At 37.7% G+C, this 19,813-nt stretch overlaps 1 protein-coding gene across 2 annotated transcripts in view; it reads right to left on the bottom strand.

Annotated features, from left to right (window-relative positions):
- TTYH3 (tweety family member 3) overlaps positions 1-19,813 on the bottom strand; it is a 177,651-nt gene that overhangs the window by 113,176 nt on the left and 44,662 nt on the right. The gene's annotated exons all lie outside the window — the stretch shown is intronic.

The following is a 19,813-nucleotide window of genomic DNA, read 5'->3' as shown; positions in this document are numbered from 1 at the left end:
TTTGAAAATACATTCAAAAGCCCCAACATGGCATTTGTAAGAAAATGTAAGAACACAACTGGTTTCACTTTAATAAGTATCTAAGCTGTGACCTGTGCTTGAGACTAAAAATAACACATTTAAAATTGCTGCTTAGCAGAAGCTGGGAAAAGGGGGAAAAGTGAGAAATGAAAATGAAATGAAAAATTTAAAGAATAACCTGAGCTCCCTAATACAGAAACCACAGGTTTGAGCCACTTGATTTATTTTAAGCTACATAGATTTCCTGCTCAGAGATGTGGGTCATATGAAACGAACTTTGAGCTAAAGTTAGGATAGCTTTGCCAACACTACTTCATGACTTGGTATGGGCAAACACACTCTTTCAGGATCTCATTATCTCCCTTTCATGAAATGGGTCTAAGGTGGTCAATGAATGGCTTACAGATGGAAGGAAAGACCATCAACACAAGTACACTCAGGTATTGCCAGGAATAAGACAAAGATAACAAGTTGGAAGAAATCTCATAGGGCATCTAGTCTAATTACTTCATTTTATTGTTATTGTCATTGTTGAATTGTGTCCAACTCTTCACGATCCCATTTCTGGGGTTTTCTTGGCAAAGATACTGGAGTGCTTTGTGATATCCTTCTCCAATTCATTTTACAGATGAAAAAACTGAGAACCAGAGAGATGAAGGGATTTTCCCAAGAGAGCATGAATAGTGAGAAATGGGATTTAAATATAGGTACCAGATCTGACTCCAAATTCAGTGTTCTTTCTATTACAATATGCTGCCTCATTCCCTAACAACTGGAGCTGTATGAAAAGGTTATATGGATTGCCTTAATGGAGAACCATCATCAAAAGTCTAGATGACTGGAGTCACCATCACACAAGTTATTATCTTGGCTCTTGGTGAAAAAGCAGTGTGGTCCTAGAGTTTTTAACCCACTTATACAGTATCTACAACCAAGATCTCATAATTATTTCTAATTAGATTTCATTACTTAATGAAGAGGAGGCTCTACCTTCTTGGGATCTGACCAAGAGTCTGCTCTTCAAAACACACTCTCTTCAAAAGGCCTAAATCTTTGCAATCTAAAGCCTTTAGGACTGCTTCAAAAACCTAATTAACCCACAAACAGTCACAACCACCCTGGAAACAATGGCAACAACCACAGACAAAGGCTGCCCCAATCACAATTAGGTCAGGAGCCACTCTACAAAATAGAGTCTCTCCTCATCCAAGATCCTGTGGGTTTTTTTCTCTCACATATTTTTCTATTATCCATCATTCTCCAGGCAATCAGGTTGCTCACTGTCCAAGAAGAGGACTGTTCCATTTGGCAGGCAAATTCGTCCTGACTGGAAAGTTCATCTGAATCCTATGTGCCCTTCAGGACCCAAGTCAAGGATTACTTCTTTCATGAAACGTTCCTAGACTGCTATAGCTGCCATTAATCTCCTTGCCCTGAACTCCTATAGCATTCTATGGTCTATAATAGTAATGATCAACTGTGATGGACTCTTTTCAACAATGAGACAATTCAGACCAATTCCAATAGACTTGTGATGGAGAGATCCATCCTGCATCCAGAGAGAGGACTATAGGAACTCAATGTGGATCACAACATAGCATTTTTACCTTTGTTGTTGTTGTTTACTTGTTTGTTTTTTTCTCTCTTTTTTTCCTTTTTGATCTTATTTTTCTTGTATAGCATGATAAATGTGGAAATATGTTTAGAAGAATTGCACATGTTTAACCTATATATTCAGCTATGACTGAAATCACTCAACAACCTATATATAATTGTCTAGGAGAGGGGGTTGAGGGGGAAAATGAGAGAAAAATTTGGAACACAAGGTTTTGCACAGCTTAAAGTTAAAAACTATTTTTATATGTATTTAGAAAATAAAAGGTTATTATTTTTTTAAATAGTCTATAATACCTAGGTGGTTTAGTGGACTTATTTTTGCTATTCGGTCGTGTCTCACTCTTGATGACCCCATTTGGACTTTTCTTGGCAAAGATACTGGAGTAAGTTGTCATTTCTTTTTTCAGATCATTTTATACATGAACAAACATTTATACAAGGAGGCAGAGTTAAGTGATTTGTCCAGGGTCTCAAAACTAATATGTGTCTAAGGCTGGATTCGATCTCAGGAAGATGAGTCTTTCAGGCCCAACACACTATAGTAGGTATCCAACTCACTTAGTAACATCTGAGTTCAAATGTTACTTCAATCATTTACTGGCCGTGTGGCTGCCCAAAAGTCATTTAACCTCTTTCGATCACAACTTCCTTATCTATAAAATAGGTATAACAATATCACTTATTTCCCAGAGTTACTGTGAAGATCAAAAGAGATAAAATATGCAAAGTACTTTGCAAACTTAAAAGCAGCATATTAGCTATTATTATTACCCCAGAGCCCTAATTTTCATGCCTAAGGGACATTGAATTAGGGAAGAAGAGGCAAAATTGGGGATGGAGAAGAATGCAGTTAGGAAATAAAGTGGATAAAGTGCCAGACTCATCTTTCTGAGTTCAAATCTGGCTTCAAGCATTTACTGGCTGAGTGACCTAGTCAAGTCACTTTGCCCTATTTGCCTCAGTTTCCTCATCTATAAAATGAGCTGGAGAAGAAAATGGCAAACCATTCCAGTATCTTTGCCAAGAAAACTGCTAAGGCAGTCATGGAGAATTGGCTATGACTGAAACCACTCAACAACAAAGTATTAAATCATTTTATTGCCTAATAGAATTCTAAATTCCTTGAGGGAAGTATCTATGCCTTCTACTTCTCTATGTTCTTCACTACATCTAGTATTAGACTAAGCACATAGTAGGTGTCTAATTATCTATATAAATCAAAGAACTGCCCACTACCCTTTGTGATTTTTTTCCCCCTCTGAGAGCCCAAATGGTTTTCCCCCTTTTACCAAAATGGGCCCATTTTCACAGCTACACAGACAAGCAACACTAGTGTCATTTTCAACTCCTCATTCACTCTCACCCCACATAACCAGTCTGTTGTCAAAATATTGTCTCTTCTACCTTCACAAACTCCCTAAATATCTTCTCTCTGCTTATAAAGCCAGGTTATCTCCTTAGGAGAGAAAATTATCACCTTTTGTCTGGATGATTGCAGTGGCCTTCTAAATCACTCCCCTCTCTTCAAGCTTCTGCCCTTTCTAATCCTCCCTTCAGCTGCCAAAATAATTTTTCTAAAGTGCAGGTCTGACCATGCCAGTCCCTGCTCCATAAACTCCAATGACTCTCTATTATCTCCTGGATCAAATATAAAATCCTCTGGTTGGAATTCAATGCCTTCACAATCTGACTTCTTCCTCCCATCTCAGTCTTCTTATATTTTATTCCCTTCACATATTCTACAGTCCTGCTAAACTGAGCTACTTGCTGTAATGACTATGTGCCTTTGCACTGGTTGTCCTCAGTGTTTGAAATGCTCTCTCTCAATCTTTGTCTACCTCCCAACTTTCTTCAAAACACAGTATAAATCCCAGATTTTGCAAGAGGTCTTCCTCCTCCCCCCCCCCCCACCCCACCTCACTCATCACCCTTGATGCTCTTCCCTCACATTCTCTCCAAGTCTGCTTTCCATCTACTCTGGAAATATCTTATAGGTACATAGTTATTTGCATCTTGTTTCCCCTAATAAATGCTTGTTTCCTTGAACCTTTCCCCACTGTAGCTCCTAAGACATGGTAGGCTCTTACACAGTTATTTATATCTTGTTTCCCCTATTAGAATGTAAGCTCTTTGAGAGCAGAGACCATGTTTTTGCATCTTGTAGTTACAAAGAGGCAGCTAGGAAATACTGTGAATAGGTCACTCAAATTTCATCTGCCTCAGTTTCTTCAACTGTAAAATGGAAACAACAGTAGTACCTGCCTTTCAGGGTTGTAAGTATCAAAAGATAATATTTGTAAAGCACTTAGCATAGTGCCTGGTATATAGTAGGAAGGCACTTAATAAATGCTTATTCTGTTGAATCTTTCCCCAGTGTAGTTCCTAAGAAATGGTAGACTATTAATAAATGCTTATTGATTGATTAACTGACCATAATCACTCCCATTCAAACCCTAGGATCTCAGTAGAACTTAATTACATTCCATACCATTCCTTCACTTAATAGCCATTTGCTGAGCCCCTGCTATGTGCAACATGTTGACAAGCTAGGGGATATCTAAAGATATTTAAGATATGATCTCTGTCTTCGAATTATAGTTAATGATCGGTCAGCAGTATATAAAATTAGTTTAGGGTATAACAAAAGCATAAGAATGGTACATAGAATGCTATATGAGATCAAAGGAAGGAAAGATTTTCTGACAAAGAAATGTAGGAAGATTTCTTAGAGAAGTTAGCAACTAAGTGGGGGAGGATTTGGAAGTCAGACAGAAGGAAGAGTATTCTAGAAAAACGAAATCTCAGAAGCAAAGTCAAGAGTGCAGGAAAAGATAAGACATGTACAAGGTATGCACATAATGGCAGGGAAAGAGTACTACATTTGAGGTCTCTGAGCCAGAGTTCAAATCCAGACTATCCTTGGATAATCAAAAGTCAATAAATAATTTAAGATCCTCTCCTAGATGCTACATTTAAGGAGGGGGTCCCGAGCAGCCATTTCATCATTTCACACGAGACTTACTAACTCATGTGTAACAACTCATCTTCAACTCAAATCTTTCTGATTCCAAACTGCCTGTCCACCAAATAGTCGGCTCTTAATATTGACTGACTATTGAAATAAAGGTCTAATGTTCTCCCCATGTGAGTTCACAGACCTCTTGTAATATATCCATGGATCCCTTGGTCATATGTGGATGGACTCTAGGTGAAAAACTCCTGTATTTCCTCCTCACAGATTGCTTTCCATTGATTCCATATACAACTTATATAGAACTAATTTTTTTGAATGTTGACTCTTTCATTAGATTGTGAGCTCCTTGTGGGCAGAGAATGCTTTTGCCTTTCTCTGTACCCCTAGTGCTTAACACAATGCCTAACACATAGCATATACTCAATTCACTGCTTGTTGACTGACAATGAAGAATATCCTTTGACCACAGAATGCAGGGGAGAATGGAGTGTGAAAAACAGGAAAAGAATACCGAGACTTTTGCAGTAGTCCAGATGGCCAATAATGAGGGTATGTGGTAAATGGTAGCAGAAGGAAAAGAAAGATAGATGAGAGGGCTACTGCTTGGAATAGCATCTTATTTATCAAGATATACAGCAAACCTTTTTAGGCAGTGAGCAAGTTGCAGAGGTAGTCAAGAGAACCCTGAGAATAAAAGGTGCTGCTTTTGCTGCTGCCCATCTGTAAAGTGAGAGAATTCTCAGAAAGCATTCTATATATATTTTCTAAGAACCATTTTGTTCTACAAATGTATAGAGCACATACTATGGCCAAGACCAGGCAGTGTGGGACCAAGCCAGTCAGTTTGGGAGGGGGGGGGGGGGAGTGACAATAATAATTAATAATAATAATAACATTTTATTTGTAGTTAAGATGTGTAAAGTATTTAACAAAGATTATCTCATTATATTCTCACAACAATCCTGGAGATAGATGCTGTTATTACTCTCATTTTAGAGATGAAGATGCTGAGACAGACAAAGGACCCCAGTTACTCTTTCTGTCACCTAAAAAAGTCAATCCCCTCAGAATTCCAAAGCACACAACTCTTTCCGAGGATTGTCTGAACTTGCCTGTGTGGTTAAATGGATGAGCCAACCAGGTCTGCCCAGGGAGATCCTGCTCATGCAGGTGTAAGATATCACTGCCCTCACCTATTCTTAGCACTTTTCCAAGAGGAAAACCTTCACATTACTCAGAATATCAGTCTCCAGAAAGTCTTCATTTCAGATCCTAAGATCTAAAGGTTCCATATATTCTATTACTGCTGACCTGGTGCTCCTTTCCTTCCACTTCTGACTCCCCCTATCCCCCTCCCCTTTTGATTCTTTACTCATTCCATTTGTAAACAGGGAAGAGACTTGGACTGACATCTGGGCTGTAACTGAATGGAATTTTCCATCTGTGGTTCAGTTGATCTGCAAGTCCAGTGAAGGTGAATGAGATGCCTTTGCCTTATCACGCTGAACTATTCAGACTCCCCCAATACTCTGCAGAGGCACCACCTCCCAGGGCTGTACAGAGGATGTGGTGAACATGGCCTTCATATATAATAATGATAACAGCTCAAGCTTATGTAACATTTTAGAATAAACAAAATTATCCTTCTCCCACCCACCTTGTAGAATATTGCAGGTCTGGTTTGTTTTATCTTTCAATCCCTATTTTACAGAAGACGAACCCAGAGAATTGAAAGCTTATATGACTGATAACAGATGGCATTCTTTCTAAGTGTATTGATCTGATTCTTTCTAAACACACACATATGAGTGTTTATACACACACACACACACACACACGTGTTAATGTTTGATCATTTCATAAACATCCAGCAGAATGTGGACTCCAAGGGTCACATCTTCTCCCCCTCCCAACCCCCCACTCCTTCCCTAAGACAACAATGAGGTTAAGACAAGCTGGAATTCTAAAATAAACCCAAACTTCCCTGGTGGGCATGTTCCCCACTCCTCGATCTTAATCTCTTGCCCCAACACAAACCAGTCCAGGTTATAGGATTCATTTTCTCTTCTTCTGTCTCTTCCTTCTCCTTCCTCTCTCTTTCTTTTTCCCTATTTCTTCCTTCCCTCTCTCTGTCTCTATCTCTCACTATGTGTCTCTCTCTGTCTCTTTCTTTGTCTCTCTCTCTCTGTCTCTGCTCTATTTCTCTGTCTGTCTGCCCTCTCTCTTTCCTTCCCTCCTTCTCTCTTTCTCTCCCTCTCTCTTTCTCTATCTATGTCTCTGTCTCTCTCACTTTCTCTATGTCTCTCTCTGTCTCTCTGTCTTTGTCTCCCCTTTCTCTCTTTTCCCTCCCTCCTTCTCTCTCTCCCCATTTCTCTCTCTCTCGTTCTCTTTCTCTCTCATCTTCCCTTCCCCATCTCTGTCTTTCTCTATATCTCTCTGTATCTCTCTCTCCCCTCTCTTTTCCCTCCTTCCTTCCCTCCCCCCCCATTTCTCTCTCTTTTTTCTCTCTCCCCTTTCCTCCCTTCCTCTTTCCCTCCTCTCCCCTCCCCTCCATCCCTCTTCTTTCTCCCCCCCCCTGTCGATCTGTCTCTATCTCCCTCCCTAACTCCTACACACACAACACACACACATACACACACACAACACTAATAACTTGTATTTTTCAGAAAGAAATTTAGACCAGAAAGAAGCTATCCAAAAAAATCAAAGACAAGTGACTAAGATCAACAGCTTCCTAGTGTCTCTAGTTACACAAGGTTTCCATCTTCCTGTCCAGTGAGTTTTCTTCCAGTCACTCCAATGCAACAGCAAGTTCCAATCACTGCCATTCTGCCAGATGGAAGGAGAGTTTTTCTTCTTGTGATGACATTTCTCTCATTCATCTGCTTTATCTGGTCATTGAACCTTCCATGGTCTCTGGCCCTGACCCTTACTTCTAAAATCACCTTGCTGAATTTATTTATTCATTCTAACCAATAGATACTGAGCACCTACCTTACTCTGTGAGCAATATAAAAGACACCGTGTGCCTACTCTGTGTAGGGCACAATACCAAGAACAGAATAAGATATGAAATTTATATAACTCCAATTTTGTTTTCATGAAATTTATAGTCTAACAGAACTGCGACACTGGGGGAAAATTGGTTCTTACCCTCTCTGTCACTGCTGTAGGTAGTGATGTTGGCAACAGTTATGTGGTGTAGAAGACAGCGTTCTGGGCTTGACATCAAGAAAATCTGAGTTCAAATCTGGCCTCAGACAAGTACTGTGTGACCCTGGGTAAGTCATTTAACCCCATTTGGCTCATCTATAAAATGATCTGGAAAAGGAAAAACATGTTTGCCAAGCAAACTCTAAATGGGGTTTATGGCAATAATGCCATCTCTCTGTCACTCGGCTTCCTTTAAAATTCACATTCATCTTTCCCTTCTAAGGGAAGCTAGGTGACACAATGAATAAATCTTGAAGTCAGGAGGACCTGAATTTAAATCTGATCTCAGACATTTACAAGTTGTGTGATCATGGGCAAGTCATTGAATCCTTATTGCCTAAAAAAAAACAACAACAACAACAACAACAACTTTCCTTTCTTGATTCCCATTGTACTACAATCTTAATTATATATTTTATCTGCTAATTATTTCATGTGTGTTTTGTCTCCTTAATGAGATTCCTTAAGGATTGGGACTGGGTCTTATCTTTCTAGCATGACAAAGCTGAGTGCACAATAAGTGTTCAAAGACTTGTTGAATGAAATGAGTCCCACCCAAAAAATGGGGGTGGAAGGAGAATGGGAACCATATCACTGGAAAGTTCTGCTCCCCATGCCTTAGACAACAGACTGCAGGGAAGAGGGGGCAAAAGCCTTTGAGTGACAGCTCTTCTGGCCCTACAGTTGTTTTAAACTTGATAACATAAGTCATTTCCTTAATGCTGCACAGGTATCAATTTCATAAGAAATGGTTTCTACAGCCCCTCTTGTTCTATCCAACCAACCTCAAACCACTTAGTACACAAGCCTCTAATCAGATGTCTCCCATCTCTTACATATCAATATTTCTCTAGATGCCTCTGGCTCTGGGAGGAAGGAATAAGCAGTGGCCCAGACCTGATGCAACCCATAAGTCTGCTGGGCAGAAAACAAACTGCTGATTTGAGGAATCACAAGACCAAAGATCCTAGATTAAGAGAAGGGCTGCAAGGGTGGGGCTGGTTCCAAGACTTATGTTTAAATTCATTTTTTCTTAAAGGAAGGCAAACTTAGTACTCATGAGGCCAGGGAAAGCTTAAGTGATAGCAAGGGAATTGGACTTATGGGACGACACAAGGCTTAAGCTTTCAAACTCCTGCCCTGATATATTGTTAGGAAGGGTTGATGGTGTGGCTCCCACACTATTCCTTCAAAATACGTCACACAAACCCTGAAACCAACTTCCTGGAAAAGCAGAAATACCGCAATCCCAAATCATTTTTCCTTACCACAGATCCCAGCCACCAACCAGGGCAATTTAATAGCTGTTTCTTTCAGCATTCACCTTTTGCACAGCACTTATTGTACTAGATGCTAGGGACAAAAGAGGAGGAAGGAAGAAGAAAAAAGAGGAAGAGAATGAGAAGACAGAAAAAGAGGAAGAGAAGAAGGAAAAAGAAGAGGAAAAATAGGAGGACAAACATTTATATAGTTCTTAAAGGTTTACATAATGCTTTATATGTTATCTCATTTGATTCTCATCTACATTTGTGATGCAGAGGATTTCCTTAACTCCATTTTTACAGATGAAGAAACTGAGGCTAAAAAACATTAAATGACCAGCCCAATGCGTGGGTCTGTATCCCAAGGGGATCATTTAAAAAAAAAAAAAGGGTAAAGGACCCACATGTGCAAAAATGTTTGTAGCAGCTCGTTTTGTAGTGGCAAGAAATATAGCTAAATTGGTGTCTGAGGTACAATTTGAATTCAGTGCTTCTGACTCCCAGTCTAGTGCTCTAACCAAAGATAAAAAAAAAAAAATGAATGACACCCTCCTTACCTTCCAGTCTAGGAGAGGTCTGAGTGAGACTAAAGATCCAAGGGGGCAATCATTCCTAGCCAGAGCAAGCTTCTCTAAGGGGAATCAAACTCAAGATTGATTTCATTAGGGGAAAGACAGACAGACATATTACAATGGAAAAAAATCTAGATTTAGAATCTAAATTCTACCAAATTTAGATTTAAATCCTACCAGATGCAACTACTTTCCTAATCCCAAATATATTGATTTGTTTGTGTATTACACATATATAGCTATATGTGTATAGAATTTGTACCTGCTATGCACACATGTATGTGTACACACTTGATATATAACACACTATATAGTGTGTTCTGCATACATGTTTTTGTGTGAATGTAAGAAATGATTATATACAATCCATCTATCTCCCCCAACAATCCTAGATTGTAAGTTCCTCCTGCACAAAACTGGTTGTATTTTTATCTTTGCCTTCCCACCTAGCACAAAGCCTGTGATATAAATAAAATGATTCCAATGGAGAGAGGAGCTTGCCACAGGAGTCTAGCAGGTCGAGCATTTAGCATTGCACCTGGTACATAGTAATTGCATACTAGACATTTATTGACCAGCCTACTGGGTCCAAAATATTTTAGTCTTAAGGGAAGAGGGGCTCAATGGCAAAAATGTAGAAGCAAGGTTAAGCTAAGGAAAAGAAAGGCATTCTTCCTCTTCTGCCTCATGACTGAGAACCACTAAATATCCTTCCTCTTTTGCTCCCCCCTCCCAATCCCCCAAATATCAGAAGGTCTGTGATTATGATCCATGTTAGTGATTTCTGATCTTTCTCACTGAGGAAAAGTCTATAAATCTACTGAGATGCTACTTAGTATAATGGAAAAAGCATTGGATTTGATTTAAGGGGACCTTGGTTCAAATTTCAACTCTGAAAACTTTCAGCATGTTAAGATTATGATCTCATTCCTCACAACAATTTTGTGAGGTACATTCTATTATTATTTCCATTTTGCAGACAAAAAAAAAAAAAAAAAAAAAAAAAAAAATCAAGACAAACAGATTAAGTAATTTGCCCAGGGTCACACATGTGGGAGTATTTGAGTCTAGATTTGAACTCAGTTCTTCCTGACTCTAGGGTTAGCAGTCTAGCCAATGATATTAAAATCACAGTTATCAAAATATGTTTAAAATAAATTAATATATTAATATTAATTATTAATAATATTAATAAATTAATAAAATATTAATTTTAAATTAAATAATTAAAAATAAAAAATAAATTAAAATAAATTCACAACTGGTTCAACCATTCTGGAGAGCAATTTGGAACAATGCCCAAAGGGCTATCAAACTGTACATACCTCTTGACCCAGCAGTGTCTTTACTGGGTCTGTATCCCAAGGAGATCATTAAAAAAAAAAAAAAAAAAGGGTAAAGGACCACATATGCAAAAATGTTTGTAGCAGCTCATTTTGTAGTGGCAAGAAACTGGAAACTGATTGGGTACCCATCAATTGGGGAATGGCTGGATAAGCTATGGTATATGACTGTTATGGAATATTATTGTTCTATAAGAAACGATCAGCAGGATGACTTCAAAAAGGCCTGGAGAGACTTACATGAAATGATGCTGAGTGAAGTGAATAGAACCAACAGAACATTGTACAGGGCAACAAGAAGATTACACGATGATCAATTCTGATAAACATGGTACTTTTCAATAATGAGGTGATTTAGACCAATTTTAATAGACTTGTGATGGAAAGTGTCATCTATACCCTGAGAGAGAACTGTGGGAACTGAGTGTGGTTCACAGCATCGCATTTTCACTCTTTTTGTTGTTGTTTGCTTGCATTTTACTTTCTTTCTCCTTTTTTTCCCCCTTTTTGATCTGATTTTTCTTGTACAACATGATAAAAGTGAAAACGTGTAGAAGAATTGCACATGGTTAACATACATTGGATTACTTGTTATATAGGGGAGAGGGTAGGATAAGAGAGGTAGAAAAATTTGGAACACAAGATTTTGCAAGGGTGAGTGTTAAAAATTATCTTTCCATATATATATATATTTTTTTTTAAAACAAAGTGATCCATAAAGTTTATTTTAACAATAATCATAGAAATAGCTTTTATAATTATTATAGCTTTTTATTTACAAAACATATGCATGTGTAATTTTTCAATATTGACCCCTGCAAAACCTTCTGTTCCAGCTTTTCCCCTTTCCCACTCCCTCCCCTAGTTGACAGGTAGTTCAATACATGTTATTTTAAAAAAAAAGAAATTCATAAATCCAAGTTATAAATCCCTTGTTTAAGTCTTATCTCTTTCTTTAAGGAAAGTGTCTAAAAGAAAAGCGAAGGATCCAGAAGATACGTTAAGGGCGGTAACCAAATTTAGAAGAAGAAATATCTTAGATCTAGTTAAGATCTAGGTATTCCCCCAACCCCTGAAAAAATTAGAGTAATGACTCATCTGTGAGCAGCACCTTCCTTCCCCTAATCCCCGAAGGGATTTGAGTAAAGGAGTAGATCTGATTACTTCAGTTATCTGCTTTGAGATGGGGGAAGTGGAGAAAAGCCTAGCAGGGAGAGTGATTAGAAGAGGGATTAGGTAATTTTAGGAGGATGATGCTCCCAGGATATTCCCAAAAGATTAAGTGACTTTCCCAAGTAGAATGTTAACATTAGGTAACTAAACTTTGTCATATTGTGAAGTTATACAAGATTCCAAGATGTCACTTCAAAATGTCTCATGTTAGACTCACCTCTCAAGGCATGGGGGCAACCATGCAATGTTTTTGGACATTTCTGTAAACTAGAAATGCCCAGATTTAGAATAATGATAAATATGTAAAAACTGTTTACAGAAAACTTGTATCTAAAACACAGAACACTGTATAAATATTTTTTCTTTGACATTAAGGATGGTGCTATATACAAAGTACATCCTTACTAGAAGGCTAAATTTAGGCATGTGAACTCTTTGAAAGAATGGGGTGTCTTTTACACCCCATTGTATCCCCAGATTTTAGCATAGAGTCTTGCACATAGTAAGTAATTACTGAGTAATTTAGGAACTCCCCTTCCTCTTTTTAAATGGTTTGCAATTCTATTCTCTTTTAGAGTGCTGGGATGATCTCTAGATCTAAAGGGTTATGTCACTGCTTCCCCAAAATCTAAGACTAAGAACTGAGGTCTAAAAATTTTTCTCTTGAACTTCCTGTGTAAAGAAACATCCAGTTCACATGTGTCTGCCCCATGATAACCATTAGCAATTGCTAATATATATGGAGTGGGGAGAAAAGTACAACCCCCATCTCAGATCCAGGTCTAGTCCTAACTCTGCCATATACTGATCTGTCTTCCAAAAAGGAGGAGAAGGTGAATGGAGAGAGGAAAAAAGAGAAGGAAGGGAAAAAGTCAAATTTCTAATAGAAAAATTCTATCTTATGATCAATTCTGATGGATGGAGCCATCTCAAGCAATGAGATGAACCAAATCAGTTCCAATAGAGCAGTAATGAACTGAACCAGCTACAACCAGGAAAAGAACTCTGGGAGATGACTATGAACCACTGCATAGAATACCCAATCCCTCTATTTTTGTCAGCCTGCATTTTTGATTTCCTTCACAGGCTAATTGTACACTATTTCAAAGTCTGATTCTTTTTGTACAGCAAAATAACTGTTTGGACATATATATACATATATTGTATTTAACTTATACTTCAACATATTTAATATGTATTGATCAACTTGCCATCTGGGGGAAGGGGTGGGGGGAAGGAGGGGAAAAATTGAAACAAAAGGTTTGGCAATTGTCAATGCTGTAAAATTACCCATGCATATAACTTGTAAATAAAAAGGTATAATAATTAAAAAAGAAAAGAAAATTCCACCTTAAAAGCTAATAAAAATGGAACAGCTCCTCCCAAAATAATCCAAGTCAATTAGATCATATAAAGTCACTGAGACCCATTTTCCAAGATAAGCTAAGGGGGTGTGTTCATATTCTCTATATGAAAATAAAAACTCCCTAAATGTTAACAAGCTAACCAATTTTTTTTTTGTCCTCAATGTGTAAGGTGTTTTTTTTTTTTTTCAGGGTATTTTTCTTTTTTCTTTCTTCTACATTAAAAAAATTCCTCCAAACTTTCTAAGAAATATGCATTGAATTTTGCATAATTTCACACTTGGTTTCTTAATTATGCATGGACATAGGGGAGAGAACCTAGAACTGAAAAAAATTTAAGACATGTAATTTTTTTTTGTTTTCAATGGAGCTGGAGGAAAATATTAAATAAATAAAATTTTAAAAATACAAAAAAAAAAAAAAAAAAAAAAAGAACTATGCATTGACAATGAAATTAATTCCTGTTTTGCCATGCCATATCCATATTGTTCCATGCCCTGAGTACATCACCCTGGGTCAGGAAGTAGATAGCTTGTTTTATCCTCAGTTCTCCAGAATGACCAACATTGCTTCAATAAGAGTTGTCTTTCCAAGTTATTTGTATTTATAAAGTAATTGTTATTGTATAAATTGTTCTTCTGTTTCTACACACTTTACTCTGCAACAGTTCATACAAATTTTCCATGTTTCAATTAAACATAAGCATTTCTTCATCTAAGTACTAATTATATCTCCCCTATCCTCTCAGTGAAACAAATTCTCACCCTTGTTTGAGGGAAGAAAATGTTTCTAGCAGTCTGGGGTTTTTTGTCTTTGTATTCCCAGGACCTCATGTAGTGTTTTGCATATAGTAGGTATCTTGATAAATGTTTGTTGAAGAGATTTTAAAGAAGGGAAAGGGACCCGTATGTGCAAAATTGTTTGTGGCAGCCCTGTTTGTAGTGGTTAGAAACTGGAAATTGAATAGACGCCCATCAATTGGAGAATGGCTGAATAAATTGTGGTATATGAATGTTATGGAATATTATTGTTCTGTAAGAAACGACCAGCAGGATGATTTCAGAGAGGCCTGGAGAGACTTACATGAACTGATACTGAGTGAAATGAGCAGGACCAGGAGATCATTATATACTTCAACAACAATACCATGATGATCAATTCTGATGGACGTGGCTCTCTTCAACAATGAGATGAACCAAATCAGTTCCAATTGTTCGTAATGAAGAGAACAAGCTACATCCAGAGAGAGAACTATGGAAAATGAATGTGGACCACAAGATAGCATTTCCACTCCTTCTGTTATTTTCTGCTTGCATTTTTGTTTTCCTTCTCAGGTTATTTTTACCTTCTTTCTAGATCCGATTTTTCTTGTGCAGCAAAGTAACTGTATAAATATGTATACGTATATTGTATTTAACATGTATTGGACTACCGTCCATTTGGGGGGGTGGGGGGTGGGAACATGGGGAAAAGTTGGAACAGAAGGTTTTGCAAGGGTCATTGTTGAAAAATTACCCATGCATATGTTTTGTAAATAAAAAGCTATAATAAAACAAGCAAATAAATACATAATTGTTTGCTGAATTGTTAGGTTGATATCATACTTTAAGAAGTAGAAGAAATTTTAGATGTCATCTCATTTTTAATGAGGCAACTCAGTCTATAAGAAGTAAAATGTCCTACTCCACGTTTCACAGCTAGTTAATGACATAGCCAGAAGTAAAATATGGGTCTCCTGACTCCTGATTTCAATCCTCTTTCCAGTTCATTCCATGATCCTTCTCAAAGAAAAGAAACAGGAAATATAGTCCAATCCCTCAGGACCCTGATGAATTAACTATAAATTCATTACCAATGTTCTATTCCAAAAAGAGCTAAGCATTTGACTTGACTCCTATCTACCCAGCCCTTAAAAAGACATCACATTATCCCTGTCTCCAACTGGCTGAAATAGCTGGTTTTATCTCTCTGCATGATATTTTCCAATCCTTGTATTTGATTAACTTTGTGAAAGATGCACTAAACCTTGGGCACATGCACGTGCATGCATGAACACATGTACACACACATACACACATGCTTTTAAAATCCTGAAAGCCTAACTCTTCATTCCTACCTTTTTGTTCATTCTGCTCCCCAAGTCCACCCTTTGTCCAAGAGGAAGATAGGACATGAAGAGAGATATAACATAAACAGAATCCAGAAGTTCCTAGTTTCTCCCAAAGCCTCAAGATACCAATAATTCATTTATTCCTGACAGGTAATTTCCTGCTCCTTTGTCCAAAACCTCTATTCTGTATGTGACTAGCTTCTCCACTGCCTTCCCCAACAAAATCCACATAAGTTCCTTCTGCACTGACTGGGGAAGACAATCTTGCTCCCACTCAATATCAGACTGATATTGGAAAAGTCTACACTAAAACTTATTGCTCTAAGGATCACTCATTCCCATTATCCATCCCTACTTCCAGTGTTGGAAGGGTCTTAAGCCAGATGCCAGTGTCCTGAGAGATTTCCCCAGCATCTGGATCCCAGAGAGCAGGGACTGTGCCATTTTACCAGATGTGGTAAAGAATACTGATCTTCAAGTCAGGAGACCTGAGTTCTATTCCGTTGCAACAAAAAGAGAACCAGATTTGGCCTCTTGTTTTGTTGGTGGTTATTTAGTCAGTTGATTATGTGTGATTCTTTGTGACTCCATTTGGGTTCTCTTGGCAAAAGAGACTTGGATTGATTGACCATTTCCTTCTCTAGCTCATTTTATGGAAGAGTAAACTGAGGCAAACAGGTGAAATGATTTACTCAGGGCACAAAGCTAATAAGGAATTTTCACTGGGGTCATAAAATGAAGATCTGCCAGACATCAATGTGACTGCTTATCCATAGTTCTTAAATAAGGGGATATAGAGGTGATGGGGATACAGAGAAAGTCCCTGAAGTAGTCCCAGTGAAAAAGGGAAAGTAATGACATAGGAAGAAGGCTATACACACAAAGACCATCTCACTCACAGGCAGCAAAGTAGTGCTATTCTCCTTCCCCTTCCTTTTTCCCATTCCTACATTTTCCCCAAGCCTTCTAAACCCATCTTTGCTTTAGAGACACAATGCCTCCCAAAGGGAAACAGATTTTTACTACTCTACTCTATCAAGATGAACACCTTGGTATCATTATGATAGTTTTCAAAATACATAAACCCCTAATCTTTAAATTCTTTCCCCACCCTTGATCCTCAACTACAGACTCAGAAAACTTAAAATTAGATACTCTAGGACCCAGCTCCTTAAATTGTGGGTCATGACCTATATGGGGTCTTGCAACTGAATGTAAGGGCAGGAAATCATGATTTATTATCAGTTAATAAGTGATTTGTGTATCTATTTTATATGCCTATATACCCAGGGACACGTAAAAATTTCTCATGTGCAAAGGGGTCACAAGTGGGAAAAGTTTAAGAAGCCCTGCTCTAGGACATAAAGAGCCTCTTACTTCTAGTCTCTGGGCCTCTGTTCACATCTTTTTCTAGATAGAGAATGATCTCTCTTTTATCCTTCTGGGAGCTTCACATGTTGATCATCCATCCAATCTATCAAAAGTCAAGTTCACATACCACCTCCTCCAAGAAACATTCCTTGATATGTTGGTTGGAAGGGATGTATGACTTCTCCTCTGAGACATCACTTTGTTCCACTCAGGGTAACACAATATGTGTCATTCATCACATTTATACACACAAATGTTGTTTTTAGGCATATCCACCTAATATCTATCACAAATAATACACTAGGCAAAACAGTATTACAGAAATCAGAGAGTTCTATAAGAAAGATGTTCATGTACACAAGTAATAAGGTAATAGTAAATGCTGCAGAGGAGTTAAACATTAGATCAGATGATCACAGACTTGAAAAGTTGGCTGAAAAACATTACAGAAATGTCTCATGATATTATAGTAGAGTCTGGTTATAGTATCTTAATGATATTTTAAAATATTATTGATTAGCACAATGCTTTCATGTAGAGTCTTTTATTAAGCTATTAATTCCTTGAGGATATTAATTAACTGTACCACTTACAACAATGTCAACATTTACTTAATTCACCAAATTCAACATTTATTGGGGGGGAGGGGGAAGAGAAGGAACAAGCATTTTTATTTGTTTTAATTTTTTATTTGGTATTTTGTTTTTCCCAATTACATGTAAAAACAATTTTCAACATTCATTTTGAAAAGTGAATTCTAAATTCTTTTACTTCCTTCCTATCCTCTTCATTAAGGCAAACAATTTGATATAAGTTATATATGTGTAGTCATACAAAACACATTTCTATATTAGTCATATTGCAAAAGAAAACACAGATTAAAATAAAAACCCAAGAAAAATAAAGTAAAAGAAAAAATTATGCTTTAATCTTATTCAGATTTCATAGTTCTTTCTCTGAGGATGAATACCATTTTTCATCAAAAATCCTTCAGAGTTGTCTTAGATCACAATATTGTTGAAAATACCTAAATCATTCACAATTGATAATCTTACAATATTGATATTACTAAGTAAAATGAAATAAATATTTCTTAAGCACCTTTCAAGCGTTAAAACACTTTACAATCTTATTTGATTCTCACAAAACCCCTGGAAAGCAGGTGCTATAATTATCCCTACTTTAAATTGAGGAAACTCAGGCAGAGAAGCATTAAGTGACTTGTCAAGGGTCACACAGCTAGTAACTGTCTGTGGCTGGATTTAAACTCAGCTGTTCCTCATTTCAGATGTTATACCACCTGCTACCTAACTGCTAGGTACTGGAGATATTATCACATGTGCCCTTTTTAAAACCCTCCCCCTCCAATTTCCTTATACCTTACATGTCACCCAGCTAAATCCCACCCTCTATAGGAAGCCTTCCCCAATCCCCCTTAATTTTGGTGCCTTCCCTTCACTGACTATCTAGTTTACCCTATATGCTTGTATGTAGTAGTTTGCACATTGTGTCTCTCTCCTATTAGATTGTGAGCTCATTGAGAATAGGAACTGTCTTTTGACTTTCTTTGTATGCTGAGTTCATAGCCCAGTGTCTTATACATAATAGGCACTTAATAAATATTTGTTGACTGACTGACAATAATTCCGAGTTGTCTTGATCTATATCTTGCCATGATTCTGGTGGGGAAACTGAGGCAAGTGACCTTACCCAGCCCTCCCTCACTCAAATCCAATTCCCTTGCATGTCATGGCATTACTTCCCAGATGTCACGGTCCTCTCAGGAACAATGGATAAACAACAACAATAATTGTAGTGATTCAACCATTTTTTTTATACTAAACCCCTTGGGCAGTCTGGGAAAACTTGTGGACCTCGCAGACTCCAGGTTAAGAACCCCTCCCTTAGAGGCAGCATGGTATAGTAGATAGACCCCTAGAGTTGGAGTCAGGAACACCTGAGACCAAATCCTGCTTCAGCCACTTACTAGTTCTAAGAATCTGGACAAATCTTTAATCCTCCAGTGACCAGACAGAGATCAGGATAACTGGAGATGGCTCTGATGCAGCTCTAAAGTCCAATTGGGGGGATAAGAACACCAGATAATAAGGTTATTAAGTGACCTTCTGATTGCCAAGAGAATGATGCATTTACTACATACCAACTGTCCATGCAAAGTGGAGGAAATGGTGATGATGGTGAGGATGATGATGATATTTCCATGGCACTTCTTTTCTGCTGAGTGGGAATGAGACTTGCAATTTTGGAGGGTTGAAAAATTCCATCTTGCCAATGCTCTCAGCAGATTTTTACTCAATTAGACCCAGGTTCTTTTTCTTTCTCTCTTTTTAGTTCAGTCTTACAATTTCATTCATAGAGGAAACTCCAATTTGGAAACTCCCCATCCCATTCCATCCCAGAAGCAAATTGGCAATTCATCAGTAATTTATAGTCTTAAAGCAGAAGTTCTTAATCTTTTTGTGTCTTGGAACCCTTTGACAGTCTGGTGAAGTGTGTGTGTGTGTGTGTGTGTGTGTGTGTGTGCATGTGTGTGTGTATGTGTGTGTGTAATAAAATACATAAGATGAGGAAACCAAATTACATTGAAAAAAATCATAAAAATATTTTCTAAAAATTTTTTAATCTTAAAAAAACCTGCACCCCTCAAATCTATCCACATATGCCTTGAGCTCCAGAAACCTCAGAATAAGAATCCTTATCCTTAAGCGTCACCTTGGATATGAAAAGGTCAAGTTAGTGGTAGGTCACAAAGCTGTCAGAGATGCTGCTGAC

This window comes from Sarcophilus harrisii, chromosome 1 (assembly GCF_902635505.1).
Source record: "Sarcophilus harrisii chromosome 1, mSarHar1.11, whole genome shotgun sequence".
Taxonomy (NCBI): domain Eukaryota; kingdom Metazoa; phylum Chordata; class Mammalia; order Dasyuromorphia; family Dasyuridae; genus Sarcophilus; species Sarcophilus harrisii.
Note: the sequence above shows the minus strand (reverse complement) of the source record. Positions and strands in the feature narration are given on the sequence as shown.